At 32.8% G+C, this 12,629-nt stretch overlaps 1 protein-coding gene across 14 annotated transcripts in view; it reads left to right on the forward strand.

The window, feature by feature from the left end:
• Positions 1-12,629, forward strand: part of LOC130450233 (disks large 1 tumor suppressor protein) — a 1,338,131-nt gene that overhangs the window by 981,979 nt on the left and 343,523 nt on the right. The window lies entirely within an intron of this gene.

The raw sequence follows: 12,629 nt of genomic DNA on the forward strand, positions 1-12,629 counted from the left end.
CATGGAACTGGACTAGGCTAACTAGATATTAATACATCTTCGTAGTTCACAGTGTCATATAAACTGTGAACCAGAAGGTTTTATTGTATCCCCTTTCGTCGCTATAAATCACACTCCTCTTAAATATGGGATGGCTCCAGATGCCACAGATCTTCGTCTTCTATTTTATACGCTACCAGAGATTTCGTCTTCTACGTCGCAGAATCTATACGTTGCGTTTTCTGTTAAATCTAGTTTCCTCAAGTTTCCATTGAGGTAACAGTACCCAGACAAGTATCCGTAGGCTATTCTTGCCTAGGTTATTACATTCAACAGATATTTCTGGTTATAATTTGATTATTTCAATCCCTGTAGATTGTCCCAGTTACTGCTTTCACTCATTCACACCTTCTTCTCCAGTATTTTTTTAATTATTCTGTAGCTGATGCTACAAAAGGGTTTTAGTGGGTCCGTCAGCTATTTCGTTCCGTTTTACTCCAGTGTTTAAAAATTTGCACTTAAACATTGGAGTAAAACGGAACGAAATAGCTGACTGACCCGCTATGTAAATGTATTATGTAAAAATTTGCACTTACATAATTCTAGCTTGCCTAAAATATTCATCTTTCATTTCCTACGCTCCCAAGTATAATGTCCTGTAGATAGAGGTATCATTCTCTACGTAGCAGAATCTGCACGTTACAAAATCTAGTGTCTTTAGATGTCAATTCAGGAGGCAATGTCCTGAAATTCAATAGATCTATTTCGGTTTCCAGGATTATCTTTCAACCTCAACCTCTGTCGATTATTCCTCTAACTGATTTTTTTCCTAGCTATCTCCTTTTTTATTGTTTGCTCTATTGTCTTTGTTGTCACTAAATTGTGTACCGGAATGGTGAATTTATTCTCTTCGTCTATCTCTGATCTTGGTACCAGCTATTGAAATGTATTTAAAACCCAAAAAAATGTTTTCACTTCTGTACATGAACTCGAACTCAGAATTACCTGAATACCTCTCACATATCCAAACATAATTTATCATGTTGATTTATTTACAGTGTTGTAATATCTACAAAAGCATAGTTGGCACAATTCGGCAGATTCCTCTTAATCAAATTAATCTAATAACCTGACGATACTAGAATACAAAACGTCGTAAATCATAATGGTAATGACGCTCACTACTAAAATCGTGAATAAAGATTAATCTTTTGTAATTGATGCGATTAACTTCAAGACTGTTCAGTAATCCTTTTAGAAAATGTCACAAAAATATCCTTCCGAGATCGAAAAATATGATTAAATCTAACTCAGTCGAATTAAATTTGATTTCGTCTGTTTTTGTCCTTATTCGGCTGGTCGAGCACAACGTTACCTCCATTTCATCAGCTCAGCGTAGCGAAAATTTTAATAACAATATTGATTTGGATTTCAAATTGGTCCGACTCTTTCATTATTTCATTTGCAATGGGAACTTTTTATAGATTTATTTTATTATTTTATGAAATAACACAATAAATATGATCACAACAGACAGAAATTTATAACGATAAACATTATAAAAACTAAGGGATATTAAAATGTTTTGAAGATACGTGATTATTTACTGAGCACACTGTTCACACTTCCACTATACAAACACGCTAACCAACAGTTCACCTTCAGTCTCTGAAGACGATAACTTGGTTTCAGAAATTCCAACTTAGGATCAACCATGTAGCTGTGATAGTACAGAAAAAACCAAGCACCAAATCGTGATTCGACCAGAGGAAAATTTTATGTGTATGAATGGATCCGTTCTTTCAAATATTCCAAATTCTTTCCAAAGCATTTTATCAAGTGTTTAAAATATATTTTCACTTTTTCATTCAACAGGAACATCGCCATCTCTTAGTTCAATAGCAGTACCAAAGGTTCATTAAAACAACAGTTTACTTTCTGGTTTTGGCGGCATATTTCAAATTCATATTTTCGTTCTGTTATTTGTCGAAACAATTCAACTCAAGAGTTCATCTTCAATATACTTCCATTTTCAATTATGGGAAGAATGAGGCTTCAGAAATTAAACCAGAACGAGACAAATAAGTTTTCAATCTACATTTACAATAATTAGAGTATGATAATACCGTGGCCCAAAGAATCCATTGGGTTCGCTGCGATATCCATTAATCCACTCCCCTTAGAATGTAGCTGCCAAATATATATAGTGCTCAGGAGTCTGTTTGAGAAAATGACTGCAGGCTGTATTATCTGCAAAGTCTAACGTCTTCAGGTGTCAATCAAGGCTACATTTTCTTTATTTTTATGCGGGCACGTCGCGCTTGTTGAAATACAACATTTTTGAACGGATCAATAATAAGCTTCATTTCTTCATAACAGTTTCTTTTTAGGTTCCACATGGTTTTGACCATAGTTTCTTAAGACTCTGTATCCCTTTTTCTTCTCATGTTCACAGCCCAACCATTTAAAATCAACGCCAATTCTTCCGCCGTCCTATCATTTTGAATATTTAGAAATGTAAAAACATGTTTCGTTAATTCCCACTCATATATATATATATATATATATACTAATTATTCATTACCTCACTTATTTACAAATTAATTTAAAATAAGTTGGTAATTAATAAGGAATGTCAGTTTCTATGAAATTACTTACTTTCCAGAAAATCTTTAAGCTATGTATCTTTGTTTGTAATATATTACGGCTTGTTGTGGACAATTCCTTGAAATGGGACTTAAATATTGAAACCCTATCGAAAAAATTAAGTTCCTCCTGTTTTGCGCTGGAATCAGTTTCCAAAGAACTGAACTTATCCACCTCCTTAACAGCCTTATCGAGTCGCATCTCCGATATGACATTCACTTCTGGGGTACGTGTGGTGCGACTCAATTTGAGCGAATCTTCAAACTACAAAAGAGAACTGTTAGATATTTACTCGGAGTAAACAGCAGGGGTCAATGCAGGGCAGGGACTTTTTTAAAAGATTAAAAATTCTGACTCTTCCTTTCTTATTCATCTTTGAATCCGTTTGCCTAATTCGTAAACACGCTTTTCCAATTTCAGAAAGATCGTTGCACGGCTATCCACTTAGAAACGCGGAGTACGACCTTTACTTACCTACTCCACGTTCACAATTGGTTACGGGCTCAACATTTTACAATGCAAAAAAATGTACAATCATTTGCTAATTGATATCAAATCGATATCATCTTTTCCCGCATTCCGCAATAATTTGAGGACATATTTACTGGAAGGTGCCTTCTATTCTGTAAACGATTTTTATTCTAGAAATAATATTTAATTCCAGTCATGCAGCATACTGGTTTAATTTTTGCTATGGTCATACCAGAGGAGTAGATAGGACAACCTCCAGATTGATGGCACAACTACTTGCTATCTACTAGAACAGCAGAAACGAAAGTAGTTTGTTTTATAGTTTTTACAACCTTTTGCCTACAAATTGTAACAATTTTTTGACAATAAACCATTTCTCTTTCTCTCTCTAATAACAAATTATTATTGTATAAGCAGAAACTAGTTTTCCTTGATTTTCTTTAACTAGTCACACTTTGATTTATATGTATCAATATTTCCTCGAAATACAGCTACTATTATACAGATGTTTTTATATTTCGTTCTGCAATTTGAAATTATTCTATTCGAAAACTGGCGAAGCAAACAAATATCGATATCGAATACTTGCTGACTGAAAGACAAAAGATAAAACCCAAGAAAATATATAACTGTGTTGCCTTTCTAGTGTTATAGAGCTAACAAGTTTTCCATTTCAATGGAATCCACCAAGTTGAGAAAGTATTGTTAGACGAAAATTTTTGCTTGTGAATATTTTGTTTTTCAGCATTATTCTCTTTTTCAATTTGCTAGGAACTAGAAAGAAAGCGTAGAACGTCATCTGTTGTATGAATTGAAGGTTTTATTCGAAAGACTCTTTTTAAAAATGTTTTATTCTTAATTAAGATGAATGTTTGTCGTGACATTTTTCCAGATTAAAATATCTGATTTTTTTGTATTTTTGTACCATTGTATAGAACAATTACTCGTATCTAAGAAAAGAGTTGAATGGTCAAAAAAAGTGAGTGAGGGCTCTTTCAGTTTCAGTAAAAGGAATGGAGAGACAGTTTGTGTTGACAAGGACGCCCTGAATTCAGTTATGATGAGGTTCATTTGAGAATACCCTCTCTCACATACACTTAAAGATATTGGAATCGTCTCGATTGGGGTTGTCAATAAAAGCAGGTTCTTGGGATACTTTTATTTTCACGATTTCCACCAAAATACTCACAGTTGTCAAAAACATACTCACGAAATGCATTGTCTCTTTTTGTTTGCTGCTAAGGACTCTTTTTCCCCAAATCTAATGTCTTCAATGTTGTTGAGCCACGTTATTGTGTCAACTATACTAGCCAAAACTGTATCTTCACCACAAATGTGTTGACTAGTATTTGTAAATTTTTGTTGACCCTCAACAAATCTACATCTCGGTATTGCACTTCTTCACTTTCTTCTGATATTTCTTACAGTTCATCACACATTACAATCAAATCTCAACCAAAAGCAGTCGGTGTTAGTTTCCTAAGCAAACTTTCGTTCTTACATCTGTCTGAACTATCACGTGTCTTCTTTAGATACTATAAAATGGTTCGCTAGAATTTAAAAACTCTAATACCCTCCCAATTTTCAACAGTTGAACTCCCAGTACGTTTGTAACCAAATGTAACTCGAAGACATTCTTTGGAGAGGCTCAGAACATACAGTAGTTTATCAATGAACACTTTAAAGCGATTGATTCTGGCCGTTTTTTAACAATATCGTTTACACAAAGCTCAAGCCTGTGATTTGCACAGTGTCAAGTGTCACACACTATACTTCCGACCGAACATCACTCCTGCCGCATCACATACCACAGCAACTAATCCAAAATGTCATCAATTTGGAAGCCCTCAAGTCATTTAATGATAGTCTCATGAATTCTAAGAGATATTCAACGACGTTCAAAAATAAATTAACCTCCATACCTAAGTCTTTCGAGCAAATTCCAACATACAAAATTAGAGTTGATTGTTTATTAGTTAGTTGCTTCCTCAATAATGATCGTAAATTTATCCGTTAATCTGACCATTTCCTGCAGAATGTGCTTCTTCATTTCTGCACTAATGTGGTTGTTAATATGTACAAATGCCTTGTTTGAATGAACAATGGGTCCCATATTCAATCCATTAAGCTCTTGAATATCGATTTTTGATACCTTATAAGCAGTTGAAATAGTTTTCAAAAGCATGTTTTCTAAAATTTGTTTCTAAGACTCTGCAACAATGTTTAAAACTACCAAATGTGCAGCACTGTCTTAGTGGTCGTACATTTTTTCCTTAAAGCTATTTGTTACTAGGCCCGGGTTTTCTCAAAACTACTAATACCACAGACAGTCCATTGCTTGTACATTTTTATATATGTTTTTTCTACACCTAGATAGCTAATATTTCGGCATACCGAAGTTTTTACTTATGTTCAATAAACCAACTGTATTATTGACAAAAGTGATTTTTTCGCTCTAAACTCCAACAGTCTGCTTATCACCTTTTGCGTCGTTACTAGTCGAGCAAAAACACCGGAGGACGTAGGCAGAGGTGTCTCCATTTCATTAGTTGGCACAAGTTTGATAAATTAAACTCTATACATACTCTATTGATGATACGAGAAATCGATTTATCAAATCTATTTTATGCGGAATTATTTACCTCCGGAGATACCGGAAGTAATTATAAGGCTAACAGATATCGCACCGTGGATAACTTTGTTCGATAGATCTCATCAAGACCTAACTGTGTGTGAAAAGTCATGATGATTGAAGTATTCGCTGAAGAGTTTCTGAGGAAAAAGTATGCAAATGCATTATTTTCTCAAAAATCAATAGATAAAATGAAAATGCTGTAAGGTTTGTAAGGTTACGTTAGGTTAGGATAGGTTAGATTAGGTAAGGTTAGGTTGTGTTAGAGACTGAAATAAAGGTAAACAAAAAAATTTTCTTCCATCAAATATTTTAATTGGACTTAAATTTATAACTTTTACATTTGAAATTTTTTTTTGATTTTTACTATTAATAAAATGAATAGGTCTATTTTTGATTGAATACTCTACAATTGATAGCAGTGCACTGCTGCCATCTACTGATTGAATTTAATTGATTTTTGATAAAAATGATGCATTTGCATACTTTTTTCATGGAAATTCTTCTGCGGAAGCGTCAATCATCATCACTTTTCACACACAGATAGATTTGATCTATCGAACAAGGTTATCTAGGGTTCGATATCTGGCCACTTCCGGTATCTCTGGAAGTGGCATAAAATGGATATTATAAATCGATTTCTCATATCATCTATAGTCTATGTATAGAGTTGTGGGATTGCTTATCATAGTCTTACCCATTGGTTTTCATTGCAATGTCCAGTTTCTTAATCTAATTTTGCTATTTTTGGTCTATTAAAATAACTAGTTATTTGATTCATTGTTGAAGTACGCATACTACAGACAACAAATAATGTTCACGCCCTTTGATTAGTAATAGTACGTGATTAATAACTTTAAAGCCTTAGGACAAAAACAGATCCGCGGTCTGCGAATGTTTTAGGAAAGGGCATAAAATATCGATATAATAAATATAATAAACTATCAATATTTTCTCAAAAAAATAATCGATAAATATCATCGATTTTTTCATCTTGAAGTATCGATAGTGGATATTTATATTTCAATATCAAATTCGATATTTTCTCAAGATCTTCATATTATTTTATACTAAGTATGTATTCCACTTACTGTCCTACTATTTCACCCGTTTTAAGTATAAATTAATTAAATATACAAATAAGTATACGTTTAAGGGTGGACCAGAACGCGCGGGCTTTAATATAAGTGCTGCCTTAGGTTGTGTGTGAAGTGTACATACATAAGTGACAGTTTATTGGGGGCAATTTGCTCTACGTTGCGTTGTTTATTGTGTGTTTTTATTTTATTTAGCTTGAAAACGTCTGCGGTGTGAAATCTTCACACCATTTCTATCTGAAATACTCGTAGCTTTAAAATATTTGAATTTTTAGTCAAGCTTCCTCTGTATCATCTGAAAGATTTGCTTCGGTTGTCAATTTAGCTGTTCCAGAGAAGCAAGTTAACTGGAGTGCATATTAAAGATCGAGTACTTTTGATGTCTATATGTCTATTCGAGATGGTTAGTGTTTGAATAAAATTCAGATCACTAAATGCTGTTTAAATGATCATTCTCTGACACTACTAAAATCTTCATTTTATTAAAAATATTTCAATATTTGAAATAGGAATTGAATGTGTGTTCATGTTTTTTAACGTTCGAATAATTTGACAATTTTTTGAGTAATCGCACCTTGAAGTAAAAATAACGATAAATCACTATAAATTTCTTTAATTTTTTATTTCTTAGACCTTTTGTTATATTAATGCATCTAAATGTTATCGATTTTAGGTCTCTTCTATTTTAAAACTTAAAGAAAAGTTTAACCGTCAAAATTTATCTTTCTTTTAAAAATTATCAAAAAAAATCTAATTTTAAAACTGAAAAGACCTAAAATCAATAACATTTAGTTGCATTAGTAAATCAAAATATCGATATTTTTTATTCTGCATAAATCGAAATTGTTTAAAAATATCGATACCATATTTATGGATATATTTTTTTTATTTGCCCATTCCTAGAATGTTTTTACTGCACTGACATCGACAGCGCTCAACTCGACGTGTGCGCACTAGTTCGATGTATTGAAGCCTGTTTCACGTTTGGCGTGAAGATATGATACATATATAGACACGTTTTTGTATCAAATACTTTTAAAATCAAAATAAAAGTTTAAAACTGATATTTTAGTTTAAATTCCTCAAACAGTAAAGCTGAATCCACACTACGATTACGGACCGCGAACGATCCGTAATCGACCTTACACTGTGGATCCACCCTAATTCTGTGATCGGAAGTGTTCTGTTGAATAAAACATTTTCTAAAAATATGAAATAGTCCGGTCAAATTAGACCAAAAAATAAGAGTGAAGCTATATAAATTCCCATCAAGCTTAAAATCAGTAAAATTATTTAAAATACAATTGAAAATAAAATTTGAATGTTGCCCATCATTTCCGTGTATGGAAAAAATTTTATTCATGGTCAAAGGTCAAAAAAATGAGTTTTTCTCCATTATCAGCAAAACGGTAAGTTTTATCATAAAAATACATCAGACAAAAATTATAGATCAGAAAATTATTTACAAAAAACGTGTCAATACTTTTTTTCCTACGAGTCACCGTTTCTGAGATATAACGTTCCAAAAAGTTGTAAAACTTGTAATGTTTCAGATTTACTGTCGTATTTAATGGCTATAATGATTGCACAAGAAATACCAAAGCTGCATACCAGCATTTATTTGATAAACTTATGACAGTTTCCAGCAGTCAACAGAAATTTCTTACATATACTCACAACAAGTCTCGGTTCATTTCAATGTTGTAAGAAAAGTTTACTTCTGAAACCATTAAATACGACAACTTTTACAATGTTTTGAATCATTATATCTCAGAAACAGTGGCTTGTAGGAAAAAAAGTATTGACACGTTTTTTGTAGATAATTCTATGATCAACAATTTTTGTCTGGACTATTTTTATGATAAAACTCACCGATTTGCTGAAAATTGATAAAAGCTCATTTTTTTGTCTTTTGATCTGGAATAAAAAATTTTCCATAGACGGAAATGATAGGGATCATTCAAATTCTATGTTTAATTGTATTTTAAACAATTTTACTGATTTTCAGCTTGATGGGAATTTATGTAACTTGGAACGTCTAAATTGACCGGATTAAAAGGTAAATTTAATCTATTCAATGATGATGAATTTCTATCATCAAATAATTTATTTTTGCAATAAAATTTCTGAAATTTTTATTCGCCCTAGCACCGAACGTGCTATAAATTAACTAACGTACAATGAAGAGAGTAAAGCCCAAGACTCCGAATTGTAACTGTTACTACTACCACGCATTCAGTGTGTGTGTGCACAAACAGAGGAAATTAATTAAATCTATTCAGCATTGCCAAGGTTCAAACCAGCTGAATTGACGTGTATTATTTCGGCCTTGTTAGCAATGTAACAATCTGGTCAGAATACGGTGTTACTCATTTCTGTGTTCCTTAATATTATCCTACGGGATTTTCAATTATAATTATATTGATGCTGCCTAGATAGATTGGTCAATATAATGAAGATATCAAATATAAACGGGCTGGACTAACGAAGGCATCTCTCGAAGGATGTTTGATTTATTATGTCAATAAATTGGTGACACTAACCACAATGTGTCTTCAATTTATATTGCTTATTACTGGTTGTTCACTTTATTCAGTTTAATAGCATGGGTACATTCAATTTGAAGCTCACATCAATTACACAACAATGAATAGCATATTGTGATAAAATGGTCCTAAGGTTTTTAACTTACATTTATGGAATAATATTCATTGGTAAAATATTTAATATTTAATATTTATTAAAAAAATAATTTCACATTTTTTAAATCTTATATATTGACAATATTTATAGTTTACATCTAATAAACATGCCTCACATCTATTAAAAACAAAAATTCACTTTGAATATCAATTAGCTCTACTGTTTCCTTTTATGAAAGGTTGCACTTTCTCTTTTTAAGTACCAACAGTAATTACCCATAATGGCCAAATCCCATCGTCCTTGATACCGAATTTCCATTGTTCTATTATCTCGGTGGAAACTTTCACCCTGCTCATCACTGATAGCTTCCTAATTTTCGGGAAAAAATGTCAGATGGGAATGGAGGAAATGAATTTTCAATGACATTTGAGCACCAAAGGATTTTTAAGCGTTTAGAAGTTCATCAACTAACTGTTGGTAGTTTGGATCCATATTATTGTCCAGAATTCCCCTCACTACACTAACAAATGCCTTCATGCTCTAAGTTCCTGTCCGGTGAGTTTTTTTGCAAAATTGACATCGTCCAGAAATTTACTTTTTTATTGTGGCCCAATAAAAATAACTTCCTTTAATTTGGCATCACTTAACTGGAGAAAGACTTCTCTAAAGTATTTGAATCCATCACACTCTTTATCCATAGCCTTTACAAAGTGTTCATCAATCCAAGTTTAATGTGAAGGGTCGGCAGAAGGTCATTTTTGGGATATACAAGGGGTATAAACTTAACATTATGATATCCTGGTTGAAACTCACTTCTTGCTTGCCAATTTTTTTTACATATTGTTGATTTACTGCCCGACTGTCCTATAGACAAAGAAAACAGCAATGTATCGTAAACCCTCCCTGAAGTCCCATTAAAATTTCAATCACCTTCAGGTCCCCACATATCTGCCACTTATACTTGTTGTAGTTAATTTTGTCTAAAAGCATGCGAATATTTTTATAAGTTTCTTCCATCTTCACAGAATGAGCAACTGGTATAGACGGTTTCAAATTTCCATTATGTAATAACACTGCTTTTAAACTATATTTTGACGATTCAATAAATAGGCGTCACTCACTGGGATTATGCTCAATATTAATTCCTTCATTAGACCATTAATATCCGTACACGCACTGAACGAATTTTCCATACTGTAGAATGCAGAAAATGCAGCATTTCTTTTTCTAAAGGTCGTAATTTTTGTCTCTTTGGCTAACGAATTCCATGCCTTAATACAGGAAGTAAGAAATTCAGTCTGTTGCTTTGATAACCCCAAATCACATGCTAAATCATTCAACTCACATTGAACAGTCAAATGTGGCTCGCCGGAACTTGGAGTACTTGGAGTAAAAATAAGGTCGATGCATTGTTCTTCGGAGCTTCCTGATGATACGTTATCTCCAGTATATTCTAAAACAATATTTTGCGGATATAAAGGCGCAATCGGTTTTGCTAAATCTTCGTTATGGGGAACAGTTCATAGAGCAGACGGCAAATTTGGATACTCGATCTTGTTGTTTCCTTTCTTATAATAACCTTCAATTTTTGTTGGACAAAAATAGCAATCGTCAAAATGATCAGTAGGTTTCCGTCATACCATTGGAAATGCCAAACGCATGCTTTTTTTTCTTCCCATTTATCCACTGTACCAATGACACGCTACAACTAACGCAGCACGCTTGGAGGGAGGGGCCACTGCTTGTCTTGGTCTCCAATTAAAGTACCAAAATATTTGAAATAAGCTTTTCCAACATTTTCGGAATAGGGCCTGACTTGCGATTTCACCATAAATTCTCCAGAAATATATCAAAATTTTTCAGGAGAAATTTTCCAACTGCGGCGCGTTTGACTCGACATTTTCGTCTTTATAATCACTTTTTGCAATATGAACAGAGAATGACTTTCTATGAAATTCAACAGAATACTAATTTTTAATGTTATTTTCATTATTGTGAATAATAGAGTTCAGGTATTTTTTCGTCCCTTTGTAAAATTACCTACTTGCTAATGTAAAAAGGGATAATTAAGCTATTGAAAAGTGGTACGTGTTAGTGCTTAATAAATATTTTTTCTACTATTGGACGGGTATTTCCATTTAAAAAATAAAGGTCCCGCCTGTGTTAAGAAAATCTTGTCGGCCAGTGTTATAGAACCTTTCTTAACGTTCCACCTAAGACCCATATATTCAAAAATTTCTAAATCGAAACTAAATCGATTTATTTGAAATTATTTATAGAAATTTGGATTGCGGAAACATTAATAAGTTCTATTTTGGTGTTGCTATTTGGGAATTTTTTTATTTGATATTCTGAATATGTAATGAAAGTTATTTTAGTTATGATGCTAAGAATTAGAGTAAAAACTGTCGTTGTTTATCATGGGATTAACAACTTGTACAAATCCTCGTAATACCTGCAGAATCCTGAAAAAACTTTTTAATGTTAGAAGTGTTTCCATGTCGTTTTTAACAGTAAGTAGAAGGGAATACCATTGACACCTGTGCATAGGTAAGTAAAATTATGTTGGGAATTGGAATTATTTCAAAACAGTAGACAAGAACGATTATGGATAAATCCCTGAATGTTTTGTCCAAGAAATTCACATAGAGGAGGTAAAATTGACAAATAAAAACAATACGTATATTTTTTATATTCATATTTTAGAGGACATTATACCTAGATAAAAGATAGTAATAATAAAACTACATTCTCTAATTTTGACATATTCATCGACGTAACCCCCTTTTGCTTTTATTATTTCGGTGCACAATTTTGAACTCTCTGTAACAATTTGGACGAATAATCGTCGTCTATTTGGTTCCATTTGTTTTTCATGATATGAAATGAAAGTAGGACACTGCTTTCCAACTTTTCTGACCAATTAGACCCAAAAACCTTAAACTTGGACTCATTAGTCCATAAAAATCTCTACCAGGTATTTTTAATTCGGTGGTAATGGTACGGTTACTTTTGCTTAGACTATGAAGTTGCATTAGTTTTAACTAATAGTTACTTGGCTTCACCAATCTTTAAGATACAAGCCTCAATTTGCGAGAACGAAAACAACTCGTGTACTAACTTCACAAAAGATGTTTTGGTCCAAAGAGTACACCAAATTC

Source organism: Diorhabda sublineata, chromosome 11, assembly GCF_026230105.1.
Source record: "Diorhabda sublineata isolate icDioSubl1.1 chromosome 11, icDioSubl1.1, whole genome shotgun sequence".
Classification (NCBI taxonomy): Eukaryota; Metazoa; Arthropoda; class Insecta; order Coleoptera; family Chrysomelidae; genus Diorhabda; species Diorhabda sublineata.